The sequence below is a fragment of the Triticum aestivum genome, chromosome 6B, assembly GCF_018294505.1.
Source record: "Triticum aestivum cultivar Chinese Spring chromosome 6B, IWGSC CS RefSeq v2.1, whole genome shotgun sequence".
NCBI lineage: Eukaryota > Viridiplantae > Streptophyta > Magnoliopsida > Poales > Poaceae > Triticum > Triticum aestivum.
The window spans coordinates 29,651,806-29,671,713 of record NC_057810.1 but is presented as its reverse complement, the minus strand read 5'-3'; the positions used below and the strand labels follow the sequence as shown (position 1 = coordinate 29,671,713).

Sequence of the window (19,908 nt, the reverse complement as noted above, 5' to 3'; positions counted from 1 at the left end):
CGGCCATGTCGTGTGTCGCTGCGGTGGATCATGCTGCTGCCCCATCGTGTTGTGAAGTGTAAAGTCTGAAAGGGTCCTAGGATTTACCCTCCTACAGCCTTGCTGTCTTTTTTGTGTGTGTAATTTGTAGTACCAACTTTTTTTATCTTTACTGCCGCGATACTGTAGTCTGTACCTGTTGTACCATCATCGTGTTGTGTTGCGCAAAAGACTGATGCTGTTGTTGAGTGCTTCTTGCTTGCTCAAGTATATTTGAGGTTTTTTTCACTGCAATGGTTTGCACTTTGCACCTATGTCCCAATGGCTTGCACCAAACAAAGCTACCACAATGGCAGATGAAAATTGGAAATCTAAAAGGAATGAGCACATAAAAAATATACTTGACCACTGATCTGAGTTAAAATTTAAATAACTGGGCGGTTTGATGTTTTTCACATAACTAAGACTTGAACCGTTACTAATGAATAACACCAAGAAATCGAAATTGAAAAAACCAAGAAGTTCAATTTTAAAAAATAGAATAGTACAATGTATATGAAAAGCTCAGATTTTCCTTGTTACTAAATAATAAACCAAGAAGATATATTTAAAAGAACATAGCAGTTCAATATTTATTGCAAAAAACTCAAATTTTTCCTGTTACTAATGAATAAACCAAGAAGTTCGGTTTGAAATAACGAAGAAGTTTGACATTTACTAAAAAAAACTCCAATTTTTCACATTTCTAGAAAATACACGAAAGAGGTTTAAAAAGTTGAAAAAACTCAGATATCCTCATGTAACCGAGAGAAGTTCAGGTTGATAACTACCAGAAGTTCACGTACTACATAGTGTGCATTATGTATGAAACAAAAGAATAAAAAAGCAAAGGCTAAAAAGGTTTTTTGCTGGAAGTTCAAGTGCTCGGCCCGAAAAAGTTCAAAAATTCTTGTGAGAGGTTGAATAAAAATACGTGACAGAAGTTCAAGGTGAAAACAACGACAAGTTCAACTACTGCAAGGGATGCATTTCAAATGATAATAAAAGTATAGAAAATTAAAAGCTTAAAAGGTTTGTTGAAAGAAGTTCAAGTGCTCTGTCCGGGGAAGTACTAAAATTCTTACAAGAGAGGTTCATCTTGTATTTCCATGTTTGATTTTTTCCGTATAAAAATCGAATACAATTCTTCACACAAAAATATAAAAAGGTGAAGTTCAAATTGAAATAACATAGAAGTTCAGAGTTTATTAAAACCTAGGATTTACCTTTTCAAAAAAAAGCACAACGCCATTTTTTTGCAGTTTTGAAAACAACCTCATAAACGTAAAAATGGTTGCTAGAAGTTCAAGTGCTCGGCGAGGGAAAGTTCAAAAATTCTTGTGAGAGAGATTCACCGTGTATTTGGATGTCCAAAATACATAAAAAATATGTTGTTTTTTATGTTTTAAAATAATTCTCTCAAACCAGAGAGAAGTTCAAAGTGATAACAACCGGAAGTTCACGTACTACATGGTGTGTATTTCATATAAGAAAAATACAATAAAGTGAAACAAAGTGAAGTTCAAACAGACATGCCCAAGAAGTTCAACTACTTCACGCAGTGCAAAAAACAGTACGTAAAAAAACAGCACGTGAAAAACAAAGTGAAGTTCAAACAGACATGCCCAAGAAGTTCAACTACTTCAGGCAGTGCATTTCCGTTCGCTATGAACGCAGAAATCATGATCTCGGCATTTTCTAATTTACCTGAAAACGGCAGGAATATTTTTTGTGTAAGTTCAAGTCCTCGGTCGGAGAAAGTTAAAAAAAATATTGTGAGAGAGGTTTGTACAAAAAAAATATCACTTGTGTAACACTGACGAAATGGATGAGAAAAATTACAAACGAGAATACGTCACAGAACTTCAACGTGAAAACAACAGGAAGTTCACCTACTACACTGAATGAATTTGAGATGAAAAACTTTAAAATCGTCGCGAGTATGAAAAAATGATCAACACGGGAAATTTGCGTGTTTACAATAGCTTTCCATCGGTATATTACTTGCTCAATTCCAGTGAGTGGATGGAGAGCTACGAGCAGTGGATGAAGAGCTACGAGCAAAAAAATCACGTGAAAAACAGAGTGAAGTTCACGTACACACACCGAGAAGTTCAGGTTCTTCACGCGGTGCATTTTTGAAGAATCCGTTTCGCGCTAGGGGCAGAACGAATGATCCCACCGTTTTCGGAATTACTTTAAAACGGCTAGGAATCAGAGAAAACCATCAACATGAAAAACTTTCGCATTTTCCGTAGCTTTTCAACGATATATTATTTGCCCAATTCCGATAAAGTTCGTAGAAATTACGGTGAAAATACGTTTTTCGCTATTTTTAAAACTGACTTAAAACCGTAAAGAATTGGGAGAAACAATACATACCAAACAGTTTCACATTTGTTCAAGCTTTCCAACGCCATATCATTTGCTGCATTCGGACGCACGGTTAAAAAATTAGCTTGAAAATACGAACTCGGTAGGACTTGGACCATTTTCTAAATTACTCTTAAACCATTCAAAATTAGAAAAAAACTTTCAAGATGAAAAAGTAGAGCATTTTCATAAGCTTTCCAACGCCATATAATATGCCTCCATTGGATTAGCCGTTTAGAAATGACATCGAAAAAACGAACTCAGCTGTTCGGTTTACGAAATTTTACGTTTTTTCAAATTACTCTTTAACCATAGGGAATTAGAAAAAACTTTCAACATGTGGAAGGAGCGGTTTTGCAGCAGCTTTCCAACGCCATATTATATGCCTCATTCCGATAAACGGTTTAGAAATGCGATCCAAATAAGCCTCTCATCGCGTCAACGTCGCCGAGGTCTACGCCACCATCACTTTTCGCGGTATCACCCACCTCTGCGCCTCGCTGATGGTGCTCAACATGATGGCCAACGCACCAGAGGACGTGCGGAGGCTCCCAGCAGCAGAGAAGGTGCAAGTACTGATGGGCGGCACGCAACCGCCAGCCGCCATTCTAGAGTAAGCCGAGGCCATCGGCTTCCAGGTCAGCCACAGGTACGGGCTGAGCGAGACCAGGGGGTGATACGTCTCCAACGTATCTATAATTTTTGATTGTTCTATGCTATTTTATTATCTGTTTTGAATGATTATGGGCTTTATTATACACTTTTATATAACTTTCGAGACTAACCTATTAACCGGAGGCCCAACCCATATTGTTGTTTTATTGCCTATTTCAGTATTTCGAAGAAAAGGAATATCAAACGGAGTCCAAACGGAATGAAACCTTCGGCAGCATGATTTTTTGGAAGAATATCGCCCAGGAGACTTGGAGTTCACGTCAGAAGAGCCCCGAGGAGGCCAGGAGATAGAGGGCGCCCCCCTACTGGGCACGCCCCCTGTCTCGTGGGCCCCTCGAGCACCTCCCGACCGACTTCTTTCGCCTATATAGTCCCACGTACCCTAAAAACATCGAATATCAAGATAGATCAGGAGTTCCGCCGCCGCAAGCCTCTGTATCCACCAAAAACCTCTCGAGAGCCCATTCTGGCACCCTGCCGGAGGGGTATCCCATCACCGGTGGCCATCTTCATCATCCCGGCACTATCCATGACGAGGAGGGAGTAGTTCACCCTCGGGGCTGAGGGTATGTACCAATAGCTATGTGTTTGATCTCTCTCTCTCTCTCTCTCTCGTGTTCTCTCTATGGCACGATCTTGATGTATCGCGAGCTTTGCTATTATAGTTGGATCTTATGATGTTTCTCCCCTCCCCCTCTACTCTCTTGTGATGAATTGAGTTTCCCTCTTGAAGTTATCTTATCAGATTGAGTCTTTGATTTGAGAACACTTGATGTATGTCTTGTCGTGTTTATCTGTGGTGACAATGGGATATCACGTGCCACTTGATGTATGTTTTGGTGACCAACTTGCGGGTACCGCCCATGAACCTATGCTTAGGGGTTGGCACACGTTTTCTTGACTCTCCGGTAGAAACTTTGGGGCACTCTTTGAAGTACTTTGTGTTGGTTGGATGAATCTGAGATTGTGTCATGCATATCATATAATCATGCCCACGGATACTTGAGGTGACAATGGAGTATCTAGGTGACATTAGGGTTTTGGTTGATTTGTGTATTAAGGTGTTATTCTAGTATGAACTCTATGATGAATTGAGCGGAAAGAATAGCTTCATGTTATTTTACTATGAACTCTTGAATAGATAGAACAGAAAGGATAACTTTGAGGTGGTTTCGTAGTCTACCATAATCTCTCCGTTTGTTCTCCGCTATTAGTGGCTTTGGAGTGACTCTTTGTTGCATGCTGAGGGATTGTTATATGATCTATCTATGTTATTATTGTTGAGAGAACTAGCACTAGTGAAAGTATGAACCTTAGGCCTTATATGATCTATCTATGTTATTACCGTTTACGCTCACTTTTATCATTAGTTACCTTGCTGTTTTTATAATTTCAGATTACAAAAACCTATATCTACTATCTATTTTACACTTGTATCACCATCTCTTCGCCAAACTAGTGCACCTATACAATTTACCATTGTATTGGGTGCGTTGGGGACATAAGAGACTCTTTGTTATTTGGTTGCAGGGTTGTTTGAGAGAGACCATCTTCATCCTACGCCTCCTATGGATTGATAAACCTTAGGTCATCCACTTGAGGGAAATTTGCTACTGTCCTACAAAACTGTGCACTTGCAGGCCCAACAATGTCTACAAGAAGAAGGTTGTGTAGTAGACATCAAGCTCTTTTCTGGCGCCGTTGCCGGGGAGGTGAGTGCTTGAAATTACATCTTTAGATCTTGCAACTGAATCTTTTTATTTCTTGTTTTATCACTAGTTTAGTTTATAAAAGAAAACTACAAAAAAATGGACTTAAGTTTGAATCATACGCTTCATCTTTTTAATATCTTTCGTGAGTATGATGGAAAGGAAAATTGTGCTCAATTGCTAGAAGAAGAATGCATTAAAATGCTTGGTACTAAATCTTTGAATGATGAGCATGATTGCAATGTTGTTAGTATGAATTCCTTGAATATCCATGATGCTAATGATATGCAAAGCCACAAGCTTGGGGAAGCTATGTTTGATGAATATGATATTTATAGTTCCCCAAGTTTTGATGAGAATATTTATTATGATAAAAGCATGCCTTCTATTTATGATGATTATATTGATGAAAGTGGGTTTGGAAGAGTGTCAACTTTAAGAAGTAGTGATCCCACTATTTTGAAGGATGTTGAATCTTATTGTGATGAACATGAAAGTGGATTTGGAAGAGTGTCAACTTTATTTAGTGATGATTCCACTATTTCGGAAGAGGTTCCAATCGATTATGATGAGAACAAAGTTGCTACTTATGATGATTATTGTGATGAAACTTATGCTATAAAAAGTAGTGATGATTATATTTATAAAACTTGTCATCATGATTTTAGTTTTCAATTGGATTACGCCTCACATGATAATTATTTTGTTGAGTTTGCTCCCACTACTATTCATGAGAAGAAATTTGCTTATGTGGAGAGTAGTAAATTTTCTATGCTTGTAGATCATGAAAAGAATGCTTTAGGTGCTGGTTATATTGCTGAATTCATTCATGATGCTACTGAAAATTATTATGAGAGAGGAACATATGCTAGTAGGAATTGCAATAATGTCAAGTTTCCTCTCTATGTGCTTCAAGTTTTGAACTTATGCTTGTTTTGCCTTCCTATGCTAGATGATTATTGTTCCCATAAGTTGTTTGCTCACAAAATCCCTATGCATAGGAAGTGGGTTAGGCTTAAATGTGCTAGTCATATGCTTCATGATGCTCCCGTTATGTTTCAGTTCTTATCTTTTATGTGAGCATCATTGCCATCATCATGCCTAGCTAGAAAGGCATTAAAGAAAGCGCTTGTTGGGAGACAACCCAATATTTACCCTTACTGTTTTTGTGTGTTCACATGATTATGATACTGTAGTAATCATGTTTTATAGCTTTTGTTTCAATAAAGTGCCAAGTGGAACCTTTGGGAAGACTTGGGGTGAAGTTTATGTGATCTTGCTGTAAAAAAACAGAAACTTTAGCGCTCACGAGAATAGCTGCCATTTTTTTTACTGAAGAGTGCTTTTAGGTTTATTCTTTTTGAAGATGATTAATAGACAAATTCCTCAGGTCCAGCAATTTAATTAAGAATTTTTTGAGTTCCAAAAGTATACGTTTGATACAGATTACTACAGACTGTTCTGTTTTTGACAGATTCTGTTTTCATTGTGTTGTTTGCTTATTTTGATGAATCTATGGCTAGTATGTAAGGGTATGAACCATATAAGTTGGAATACAGTAGGTTTAACACCAATATGAATAAAGAATGAGTTCATTTCAGTACCTAAGTGGTGATTTATTTTCTTATACTAACGGAGCTTACGAGTTTTGTCTTGAGTTTTGTGTGGTTGAAGTTTTCAAGTTTTGGGTAAAGATTCGATGGACTATGGAATAAGGAGTGGCAAGAGCCTAAGCTTGGGGATGCCCAAGGCACCCCAAGGTAATATTCAAGGACAACCAAGCAACAAAGCTTGGGGATGCCCCAGAAGGCATCCCCTCTTTCGTCTTCGTTCATCGGTAAACTTTACTTGGAGCTATATTTTTATTCACCACATGATCTGTGTTTTGCTTGGAGCGTCATTTTATTTTGTTAGTATTTGCTTGCTGTTAGTTATAATAATGTTTTTCATCTTTATCAATAAAAATGTCAAGGATAGCCTTTGCCATGCTTATTTTGCTAGTATACATGTTGCTGTTTGAAAACAGAAAGTTTACCGCTGTTGCAAAAATTCCCTAGGAAAGTGAGAGAATGGTATAATGTTGAATCTTTTTGCATATTGAGCTCTGATATATCTTCTACAGAGCAGTATTTTTATCATAATTTTTGGAGTTAGGGAAGTATTAATACTCTTGCATTCTTTACAGACTATACTGTTTTGGCAGATTGCTGTTATGTTTGAATTGTTTGCGTATGTTTGCTTGTTTAATGATTCTATTTGAGGATAGGAGTATTAAATATGCAGAGGAATTTAGTATGCAATGTTGAATAATTATTTTAGTGATTTGTTATAGTAGAAAATGATAAGGTGTTGCATTGGTTTATACTGACCTATCTCACGAGTTCTTGTTGAGTTTGTTGTGAAAGAAGCTTTTTGATAAAAAGAGGAAACCAAGATATAAAAGGAATTAAGGAGACACAAAAGTTCAAGCTTGGGGATGCCAAGGCACCTCAAGATAATATTTCAAGAAGTCTCATGCATCTAAGCTTGGGAATGCCCCGGTAGGCATCCCACCTTTCTTCTTCAACAACTATCAGTTAGTACCGGTTGAGCCTAAGTTTTTGCTTGTTCACATGAGTTGTGCTATCCTTGCAATGTCATTTTATTTTGTTTTGCTCGCTGTTTGAATACAATACCAAGATCTGAAATTCTTAAATATTAGAAAGTCTTCACATAGTTGCACAATTATTCGACTACTCATTGATCTTCACTTATATCGTTCGGAGTAGTTTGTCATTTGCTCTAGTACTTCACTTATATCTTTTAGAGCATGGCGGTGGTTATATTTTGTAGAAATTGCTAGTCTCTCATGCTTCACTTATATTATTTTGAGAGTCTTTTAGAACAACATGGTATTTGCTATGGTTACAAATTTGGTCCTAGAATGATGAGCATCCAAGTTGGGTATAATAAAAACTATTATAGGAAGTGAATTGGATGCTATGATCAATTTGTTGCTTGATAATTGTTTTGAGATATAAAGGTAGTAATGTTAGGGTCATGCTAGTGGATAATTATGAAATTGAGAAATACTTTTGTTGAAGTTGGCAAGTCCCGTAGCATGCACGTATGGTAAAAGTTGTGTGACAAATTTGTTGCATGAGGTGCTCTTTTGATTGTCTTCCTTATGAGTGGCAGTCGGGGACGAGCGATGGTCTTTTCCTACCAGTCTATCCCTCTTGGGGCATGCGTAGTATACTTTGCTTCAAGGGCTAAGTAGAATTTTGCAATAAGTATATGAGTTCTTTATGACTAATGTGAGTCCATGGATATACGCACACTCATCCTTCCACTTTGCTAGCCTCTCTTATTACCGCACAACTTTCGCCGGTATTGAACCCATTATTTACCTCCCTCAAAACAGCCACCATACCTACCTATTATGGCATTTCCATAGCCATTCCGAGATATATTGCCATGCAACTTTCCACCGTTCTGTTTATTATGACACGTTACATCATTGTCATATTGCTCTTTGCATGATCATGTAGTTGACATCGTATTTGTGACAAGGCCACCTTCATAATTTTCATACATGTCGCTCTTGATTCATTGCATATCCCGGTACACCACCGGAGGCATTCATATAGAGTCATATCTTGTTCTAGCTTTGAGTTGTAATTCTTGAGTTGTAACTTCATAAAAGTGTGATGATCTTCATTATTAGAGAATTGTCTCAGTGAGGAAAGGATGATGCAGACTATGATTCCCCCACAAGTCGGGATCAGACTTCATACTTAAGAAAAAGAAGAAAAAAAGGAAAGGCCAAAGAAAAAAAGAAAAAAAAAGAAAAAAGGAAAAAAATAAAATGAGAGAAAAAGAGAGAAGGGACAATGCTACTATCTCTTTTTCCACACTTGTGCTTCAAAGTAGCACCATGATCTTCATGATAGAGAGTCCCCTATGCTGTTACTTTCATATATTAAGTGAGAAATTTTTATTATAGAACTTGGATTGTTTATACCAATGATGGGCTTCCTCAAAATGCCCTAGGTCTTCGTGAGCAAGCGAGTTGGATGCACACCCACTTAGTTCTTTTTGTTGACCTTTCATATATTTATAGCTCTAGTGCATCCGTTGCATGGCAATTCCTACTCACTCACATTGATATCTATTGATGGGCATCTCCATAGCCCGTTGATACGCCTACTTGATGTGAGACTATCTTCTCCCTCTTTTTGTCCTCACAACCACCATCTTTTACCACCTTAGTGCTATGTCCATGGCTTACGCTCATGTATTGTGTAAGAGTTGAAAAGAGCTGAAGCGCGTTAAAAAGTATGAAACAATTGCTCGGCTCGTCATCGGAGTTGTGCATGATGGGAGTATTTTGTGTAATAAAAATGAAGCATGGCCTAACTATATGATTTTGTAGAGATAAGCTTTCTTTGGCTATGCTATTTTGATAGGACATGATTATTTGTTAGTATGCTTTGAAGCATTATTATTTTTATGTTTTATAAGCTTTTATCTTGAATCATTTGGATCTGAACATCCATGCCACAATAAACAAAATTACATTGAGAATTATGCTAGGTAGCATTCCACATCACAAATTCTGTTTTTATCATTTACCTACTCGAGGACGAGCAGGAATTAAGCTTGGGGATGCTTGATACGTCTCCAACGTATCTATAATTTTTGATTGTTCCATGCTATTTTATTATCTATTTTGAATGATTATGGGCTTTATTATACACTTTTATATTACTTTCGGGACTAACCTATTAACTGGAGGCCCAACCCATATTGTTGTTTTATTGCCTGTTTCAGTATTTCGAAGAAAAGTAATATCAAACGGAGCCCAAACAGAATGAAACCTTCGGCAGCATGATTTTTTGGAAGAATATCGCTCAGGAGACTTGGAGTTCACGTCAGAAGAGCCTCGAGGAGGCCAGGAGATAGGAGCCCCCCCACCTACTGGGCACGCCCCCTGCCTCGTGGGCCCCTCGAGCACCTCCTGACCGACTTCTTTCGTCTATATAGTCCCACATACCCTAAAAACATCGAATATCAAGATAGATCGGGAGTTCCGCCGCCGCAAGCTTCTGTAGCCACCAGAAACCTCTCGAGAGCCCGTTCCGGCACCCTGCCGAAGGGGGATCCCATCACCGGTGGCCATCTTCATCATCCCGGCGCTATCCATGACGAGGAGGGAGTAGTTCACCCTCGGGGCTGAGGGTATGTAGCAGTAGCTATGTGTTTGAACTCTCCCTCTCATGTTCTCTCTATGGCACGATCTTGATGTATGGCGAGCTTTGCTATTATAGTTGGATCTTATGATGTCCCCCCCCCCCTCTACTCTCTTGTGATGAATTGAGTTTCCCTCTTGAAGTTATCTTATCGGATTGAGTCTTTGATTTGAGAACACTTGATGTATGTCTTCCCGTGTTTATCTGTGGTGACAATGGGATATCACGTGCCACTTGATGTATGTTTTGGTGACCAACTTGCGGGTTCCGCCCATGAACCTATGCTTAGGGGTTGGCACACGTTTTCTTGACTCTCCCGTAGAAACTTTGGGGCACTCTATGAAGTACTTTGTGTTGGTTGGATGAATCTGAGATTGTGTGATGCATATCGCATAATCATGCCCACGGATACTTGAGGTGACAATGGAGTATCTAGGTGACATTACGGTTTTGGTTGATTTGTGTCTTAAGGTGTTATTCTAGTATGAACTCTATGATGGATTGAGCGGAAAGAATAGCTTCATGTTATTTTACTACGAACTCTTGAATAGATAGAACAGAAAGGATAACTTTGAGGTGGTTTCGTACCCTACCATAATCTCTTTGTTTGTTCTCCGCTATTAGTGGCTTTGGAGTGACTCTTTGTTGCATGTTGAGGGATTGTTATATGATCTATCTATGTTATTATTGTTGAGAGAACTTGCACTAGTGAAAGTATGAACCTTAGGCCTTGTTTCCTACCATTGCAATACCGTTTACGCTCACTTTCATCATTAGTTACCTTGCTGTTTTTACAATTTCAGATTACAAAAACCTATATCTACTATCTATTTTGCACTTGTATCACCATCTCTTCGCCGAACTAGTGCACCTATACAATTTACCATTGTATTGGGTGTGTTGGGGACACAAGAGACTCTTTGTTATTTGGTTGCAGGGTTGTTTGAGAGAGACCATCTTCATCCTACGCCTCCTACGGATTGATAAACCTTAGGTCATCCACTTGAGGGAAATTTGCTATTGTCCTACATACCTGTGCACTTGCAGGCCCAACAACGTCTACAAGAAGAAGGTTGTGTAGTAGACATCAGGGGGCTGGTGGTGTCGTGCATGTGGAAGGAGGAATGTAATAATCTGCCAGCGCCCGAGCGCACGCGGCTCAAGGCGAGGCAGGGCGTGCACACACCGGTGATGGCCGAGGTGGACATCCTCGATAGCGAAAACTGCATGCCCCATGATGGATCCACGATGGGCGAGATCATGCTCCGTGGAAGCTGCATCATGCCGGGGTACCTTAACGACGACAAGGCGACCGAAGCGGCGATCCGAGACGACGGGTGGTTCCGTACATCAGGGTCATGCACCCGGATGGCTACCTGGAGATCCGCGACCGTTCCGAGGACGTGATCGTGAGCGGGTGGGGACAACATCTGCAGCATGGAGGTGGACTCGGTGCTGTACGACCACCCGACGGTGAACGAGGTGGCGGCGTTGGCCAGGTCGGACGAGATCTTGGGGGAGGCACCATGTGTGTTCGCGAGCCTCATGGAAGCTTGAACCGTGACCGCAGATGAGCTGGCCGCGTGGAGCCAGAAGCACATGCTGGACTTCATGGTGCCCAAGACCATCGTCTTCCGCGCCGATCTGTCCAAGACGTCCACCGGGAAGATGAAGAAGTACGTGCTCCGCGACCTGGCCAACGAGATGGGACTCACTCGCGGCAGCACCGAGATGTAGGGCTATGTTCTTGCTCCCCTTTGGCAGTGACAGTGTCATGCATAGCATGTATCCTCCTCGTCTATCTTTGGATCTCCTTAGGAATTCATTCCCTGGTTAAAATGGTAATCGAACCAAAGTAAGAATTGGTGCTCTTTTTTGTGGAGAAAAGTAATTCTACCATGCACGGAACCAATATGTGCATGTGGATTCACCGTTCACCGTTGCTTTGAGATTTGTGCTATATTTTCGGGGTTTGACAATATTTGTCTTGTTGTAGAACGTTGCATTAGGAAAAAGAAAATTCTTGTTACAATATTGCTAAAGTGCTTCGTTCTACATTATTGTGTACACTACTGGAATCGAGTAGGACGGAGATGACCAAACTATTTTCAAAGCGGGCAGAGTAGTTAATCTTAGTGCAATGTACAGAGTATGCATTGTACAGAGTAGACTGACTGCTTTGAGTTAACTAATCTCGATGGAAAGTGCTCTAAGAATTTGCAGTAGGACGGAGATGTGACAGAGCCTAAAAGATTCATGAATGAGCAGGGAGGGAGAAAACTGTTATTTTCATGTTCTACATTGTTGAGTACACTACTGGAATCGACGAAAAAATGTTTAGTTTGAGAAGTTTCCCTATTTTTGTCCATGGGAACCTCGGCAAAACCTGATATATGGCGGATACGGATGACAATAAACTTGGTAATCAAGTGAAACCCGACAAATATACAAGTTGGCCTAGTGCCGTTTACCTTTGATTTGAGATCTGTGCTATATTTTCTGGGTTTGACAATTTTTGTCTTGTTTTAGAGCGTTGCATTAGGATATTTTTTGGTTAAAGCATTTATTGAAATGTTTCATCGTATGCAAATTAACATCGGTTGTACCATAAGCAGAGTGTTGGGCATTTGCTACTATTCCGTCCCGAATTACTAGTCTTAGATTTGTCTAAATAAAGATGTATCTAGACACGTTTTACAGTTAGATACATCCGTATCTAGACAAATTTAAGGCATGTAATTTGAGACGGAGGTAATATTTGGCCAGGATCACCCTGAGTGAGTGTTTCTTGTAGCTGCTATCGAGGGAGACTAATTAACCTCGAGATTTTCTTAATAACCTTTTTCTAAGATTGTGAACGAGGCCCAAGAGGAAGCAGACAAAGAGTGTGGTGTTGGATGGAATCACTAGCATAAAAAGGCTCCCCTATGCAATGACCGAACTATTTTCAAAGCGGGCGGAGTAGTTAATCTTAGCGTCAGCAACTCTAGTACAATGTACAGAGTAGACTGACTTTAGTTAAATAATCTCGATGGAAATGCTCTAATAATTTGCGTCAGGACAGAGATGTGAAGATCCTAAAAGATTCAGAAATGAGCAGGGCGGGACAAAACTGTTATTTCATGTGCTTGGAACTTAAGGCACTTGTGGAAAAAATGGTACAAATGGTCATAACTTGGATATGGAAGAGGCCCAGTCAAGTCAAGCACGTTTGGACAATAAAATGGAGGATAAGCTTGGACAAAAAATGATGTGGGAAAAGAAAGAAAGAAATACTGTAATAAGGGAATTCCAAAGGAAGGGCACTGGATAATCTGAATTTTGACAACTTATATCAGGATAGAGAGATGAATAAGATAGATCCCAAGCCAGAGCAAGGGGGTAGAAGAGAAGCTTGATTACAATGCTAGTGATGAGACAGGAGAGGATGATGCTATGGATTTGATGGGGTTGAGAGCATGGATGCTGACAGACATGGAAGTAAGGTGCTACATGCATGGGAGATCGCTAAATGTGTGAATTTGATGGTTATTGTACATGTTTTTGGAATGATGCCCTGAGAACTTTTGTTATAGGGTCCCTGTTTCTTCATCTGTCTGTGGCTTGTGAGAAACTACGGAACCATTCTGGCAATAAGTATTGGCGGGCGCTGTACCTGTCGGTCTATCCATGGAGCCGTTTTAAAGTCTGCCAATAGGAACACTAAAGCATGTGACATACTCCGTTCGTAAATAAATATAAGAGCGTTTAGATCACCAAAGTAAGTAGTGATCTAAACGAGCGGTTTTAATGTCCGCCAATAGGAACAACAAACATTTAACATAGATAATACTCCATGCTGCAGCAAACTTCTTGCAGATTGTGCTGCAGCAATTTTTGATACATGTTTTTTTTTTTTTTTGCAAAAATGCCAGTGCAACATGTTTTTTCTGGACGGAGAGGGTATCTACAACAATTTTGATCACTTAGAGCACAGTGTTCCCACTTTTAGATTACTGCAGCAAACTTCTTGCCAAGTTCCAACAACTCCATTGGCAATTCACAAACCAAACATACCGCCCAGCCCAATAGCATCCTAGTTTCTAGAAAGAAAGAAAAAACAATAAGGAAGCAACCAGGAATGTTCAATTCGATCATGCACTAGTTGAGAATTAAAGGTTGCCATCATATTTGAGGGTAGTTAGCTCAGCATATGCGTGATGCTGCCATTGGTGTGACTCACTCTAGTGTAAGCAACAAGGCGTGCTCGAATTTTTGTCTTTCCTCCTCGCCGTCCCAAGAGGACGGCGGCGGTGTCAAGGCGAGAGGCGAGAGCAGGCTGGGGCAATAACCGCCAAAGATGTTCCATTGGCAGTTGGATGGTGTTGGCGCCAGCTGGACGCGCCGGTCACATTGCGGACAATCAGCGTCCGGAGATGGCTCCGGCGAGCGTCCTCTCGTGCCATGCTTGTACACGACCTCATAGTCCTTGTAGCACAGTGTCTTCTCGGCGTCGTCGAACCAGGCACTCCTTGGCACGTCGAAGACGTAGTTGCCGCCGGCATGGAAGCTATAACGCAGCTCCCAACGCGCCTCACTGTCGTCGCGGTCGGGAGGCGGGAGCGAAGACATGAGTACCCAAAACTGGATCTTCCGGACCGTGGTGTGGACGCCCCGCAGGATGTCTACGGCGAGGCACAGCCGCCCGCCCATCTCGCAGGCGTTCACCAACGGGTCCCAGGCCGGGTGGTACTCGTCGGCCTCGAACGGAAGACGGTGCGTGCGGCGCGCCTCCGTCGCCACGTCGACCTCCAGCAACCCGTCAGGATTCCGGGGCTTCTTTGGGCGTGTCTGGCAGGTGGTAACCAAGTAGAACTTGCCTTGGATGAGCAACGGGCGAAAGGTGACCAGCAGGGGACACTGAGAGCGGAACGAGTGCTGGCGCCATCCGCCACCGCCGGCAGCACCGTCCAAGGTGAACACGCTCGTGTCCACGTCGCCCCGTAGATGCTATAGAAGGGCGAGAATGTGAACCGGAACAGCTTGTGCTCCTTGGTGGATGGGCTGAACGCCAGGGCAAAGTGATGGTAGATAATGCCGCCCGGGAGCCCCACGGGCGGAGGCGCCCTGGGGACCATCGCCGTCTCGCCGGTAACGGGGTTGCAGATGAACGCCGGCGCCTCGGCACTGTCACGGACAAGCGAGAAGCAGAGAAGGCTGTTGCAGACGTTGAAGAGGCGGTATCCGTTAGGGATAGTGACGCAGTGCGGCAAGGGCTTAGGTTTCGGCGATGAGACCCTGAAGAAGCTGGCCTCGTCGGGCCTGCCGGCCTCCCGCGTCACCGTGACGAGCAAGGCCTCAGGGGGCGCGGCGGAGACGTGGTCGGCATCAGCCTCGGCGTGGAGGGTGCGGAAAGTATGGTCGGCGATGAGGCTGCGCCATAGCCTGCAGACACAGCAGCAGCGGATGACGTCCCTGGTGGGCAGCTTGAGCAGGATCTCCTGCACCATCTCCTCCGATTCCGGCGGCGGAGCAGGAGCAGGAGCAGGTCCCTAATCATTTGTTCTTTCAAATTATCTTGTGTTTGAATTACTGAAAAAATAGCTCGCCATAGTGTCACTAATAGCACGCTATAGCGTGCAGAGAATTGTCGCTAAATTGATCAATGTACAATGTCTCGCTAATAGCATATTTTTAGGGACGAAGCTAGTTTGCATAGCACGCTATTTTTTTTCCTTACTTTAAATTCATGTTAAATGTCCTTAAATAATTTCAATATTCAGGGACAGTGCTAGTTTGCATATCGTTATATAAATTTGAATATTAAGTTCGAGCATGCTTCTATGTTCTAGGCTCGACTTGTCACTTGTTTTTCTCAGACTTGAAGTATTGGTTTCACACCGGTTGCGTATCACACATGCTACACTACTCAAAAATCATAATATGCCGAGTATTAAAAATACTCCGCGAAGCCAAAATCGAACTTGGCAAACTGTATGCAGAGTGTTGCACTTGGGTTCCTCTCCTCAGCCTATATCATGTCCACAAAGGGTTGTAAGCCGAGAGCTTTTTCACGGGCACTCGGCTGACACTTTGTCGAGTGCTAAATGTGGAATCTTCGGCATAATAAAGCAATGTGACCGACTGACGGCCCTCGGACAGACACGGCGATGCCATGTGGCATCTCTGTAAGCCGTGTGACATGCTCGACATTCTCCGCAACTAGGGGCCACCCGAAGGTAGACACATGGAAAAGTTTAAGCCGAGTACCATCTTGTCGGTGAACGGTACAGTTACAAGCCGAGTGCTTTTCCAGCTTGGCGTGACATATATCTATGTCGAGTACCGCCTTACCGGTGCACGGTATAGCTATTAGCCGAGTGATTTTCCAGCTAGACACAACATATTTCTATGCCGAGTATCTGTGTTCGTCGAGATCATTTATGGCGGCTCACGACAGAGATGAACACTGAGTATGTGGCAACAACTCTCGACATAGGTCTAAGCCGAGTGTAGTACTTGGCATAGGTTTATACCCTATCGTGCCATTTGGTTTTGGACTTACGAGATCGTGGTGTCCTGTAAGCTGAGTGTGGCACTCAGCCTACAGGTATAAACGAGGCAACACTCTGCCAAGATACCAGAATACATTTTTTCATGTAAGCAGTTGAACTACACAAACACTATATATTAGTTCGATGTAGTTAACAGAATATTAATCCCAATCATTGATCTAACACGTATTTTGTCAGAACGAGGTGTGTAATATACCGTTGGCAAGCTTGGATAAGGCCATCACTTCTCATCTAGAACATTTTCTTAGAATCCTCATGGTTTAAGAGAAGTTTCGAAGAAGGCATTTCTTTTTTTCAAAAACGTGAATCATAGTTTAGCTCATTTTCAAACAGTGTATCGGGACGGGGTGATGGGTTGGCATTGGGAAGATGCTACAAATACGCTCCTTTTTCATGTACAAAGTTTTCCCAAATTCAAAGAAATGGTGTATTTGTACAACAATATATTTTTGCCTCTGGTTTCACATGCTCCCCTAATAGTGCAATATCCAATAACATGACCTTTTCCTTATATCGTCAACTGATCTAGCAGAAAATATGCTTCCCCTTGCAGTTCATTCAACTTCATTATACTCCTTTTATAAGGAGGTGATGCAATATTTTGTGCTCTTATTATCAAATATGCCGAGGAACCAACCATAAATCTTTCCAACTGTTTTCAACATAGACGATGGCATGCATGTCAGGTATATTGCTTCTATAAGATATAAAAATGGAGCTATATAGGCTCGTCAAGGTATTGGTTTTCTAATTTCCTTTAATTTCTTCCTTGTGCCTTTTTCAGTATTATTTGGATCAACTAAGTTAAAAGGGGTGAAACATGCTATGCTTTCTTGCGTACAACATCTGGTCCAAAGTACAAGTGTGTTTAATCTTTTACCATGAAACATACATATAATACAAATTAGGAAACTAGTATTACTAGGTATGTCATGAAACATGCTTACACAATATACTCTCTCCTTGCCAAATTAAATTCTATATAGCATTATTCAAAAAACATACTTTATAACCAAGTTTGTAGAGAAATGTATCAACACTTACAAACACCAAATCAAAACCATAGATTGATCACCTGAACCATATAATTATTTCTACGCGAGCCACAAATTTTCCCAGAAACATAGTCAACGTACTATCTTCAAGATCATGTCATGTCCTAAAATACTTGGGGGATTAACAATTGATTTCCAATGAAATGAAATAGACATATTATGTCAGAAATAAGTAAAAATACATTACCTACTTTTTATGTTAAGATCCATTTAATAATGCTCAATACTAAATTAAACAACTTAAAACATTGCTCAGAATAAAATCAATATATTTTTGAGACTATATCCATATCTAAAATGACAGGGTGTTTAAAATCATGATTAAATTACAGTAGAATGTGACAGATCTAGGTAATTAATAATTATTTAGCTTAGTTACCTGTCAAAGTCAATTGGTTGTTTTGTTGAATTCACTTCAATAAGAAATTCTTTGTGTTATTCAATTAGAATTATTATTCAAAAAAATGGTTCCATATGTATCAAAACAAGTTTTCTTATAATTGTATAATAACCTTAGGGCATTCGTCATGTGAACCCTAATTATTACTGGACCATAAATATTCATATGTATACATCTAAATCGCATGAAAACTAGCTATATATAGGATCCTAGTCGGAATTTTACCTAGTGTATTGATATACCATGACATATAAAATATGGAGATTTGTACTTAATTATGTCTTGTACAAATACCAAGCTAGCACAAACAATGCACATGATCACAATTAATATCGTGTGTTTGTGAAAGCTGTAATTATCTCTAGCCCCTTCGGTTTTGTAGATGTCTTTTTTTCCGAGGACTCGATTTCTTTAAAACATTAAATACTAATATATGTATAAATATTTCGACTGGATACTTTGAAAGTATGAATGTGATTTGCGTCAAAAAGTACTTACAACTACTTTTCAGATTTAATAAATAGTAACAGAACTTGTTGGTCAAAGTTGTATTTTGATGATCTTGGCAATGTTCAAAATAATAACTTCTAGATGACCGGACAGAGGGCCACACAACTAACTGCACTGTATTATTTCCGATCACAACATATAAATATCTATGAAACCACAATTTATGTTTCAAGCACTTTAAAAAAAACTTACAATGATGCCCTAGCATTGTTAGGGCCACTGCCCTAGTTTCTCAAAAACAAAAATAATAAGGAATCTTACCGAAAAAAGAGAGCATAATTTGGAAGCTAGCTAATGCGACCATGAATATGCTGAGTTCGATCCTGCACTGGAGAGAATCTAATGGTTGCCATCATATTTGAGTTAGCTCAGCGTATGCGTGATGCTTCCATTGGTGTGACTCATTCTAGTGTAAGCAACAAGGCATGTTCGCATTTATGTCTTTCCTCCTCGCCGTCCCAACAGGACGATGGCGGTGCCAAGGTGAGAGGCGAGAGCAGGCTAGGGCGATAACCCCCGAAGATGTTCCATTCGCAGTTGGACGGCATTTGTGGCAGCTTGATTTGCCGGTCACATTGCGGACAATCAGCGTCCGGAGACGGCTCCGGCGAGCGTCCTCTCGTGCCGTGCTTGAACAAGACATTGTAATCCCTGTAGCACAGTGTCATCTCTGCGTCGTCGAACCAGACGCTCCTCGGCTGGAAGAAATAGTAGTTGCCATCGACATGGAAGCTGTAGCGTAGGTCCCAATGCAGGTCGTGGTGGTTAGGCGGCGACGAAGACATGAGTACCCAGAACTGGATCTTCCGGGCAGTGGTCTCCGTGCCGCTGAGGATGTCCACGGCGAGGCACAGCCTCCCGCCCATCTCGCTGGCATTCACCAGCGGGTCCCAGGCCGAGTGGTACTGGTCGGCCTCGAACGGGAGGCGGTGCGTGTGGCACGCCTCGGTCGCGACGTCGACCTCCAGCAACCCGTCGGGGTTCCGGAGTTCCCCTGGGCCTGTCTTGCCGGTGGTGACCAAGTAGAGCTTGCCTTGGACGAGCAACGGTGTAAAGGTGTGCAACAGAGGGCACTGGGAGCGGAACGAGCACTGGCGCCATCCGCCGCCGCCTGCAGCGCCGTCCAAGGTGCACACACACAGGTCGATGGTTTTCCCATGGATGGAACTAAAGGGCGAGAACGTGAACCGGAACAGCTTGTGCTCTTTAGTGGAGGGGCTGAACCCCAGGGCGAAGATGTGGTAGATGGTGCCGCCCGTGAACCCCATGGGTGGAGGCGCCTTGGGGACCATTGCCGTCTCGCCGGTAATGGGGTTGCAGATGAACGCGGGCGCCTCGGGACTGTCACGGACAAGCGCGAAGCAGAGAAGGCCGTTGCATACG

At 41.6% G+C, this 19,908-nt stretch overlaps 1 pseudogene; it reads left to right on the top strand.

The window, feature by feature from the left end:
* Positions 1-1,842: 1,842 nt before the first annotated feature.
* On the top strand, positions 1,843-11,743 carry LOC123138700 (2-methylpropanoate--CoA ligase CCL4-like; annotated as a pseudogene).
* The last annotated feature ends 8,165 nt before the right edge of the window (positions 11,744-19,908 follow it).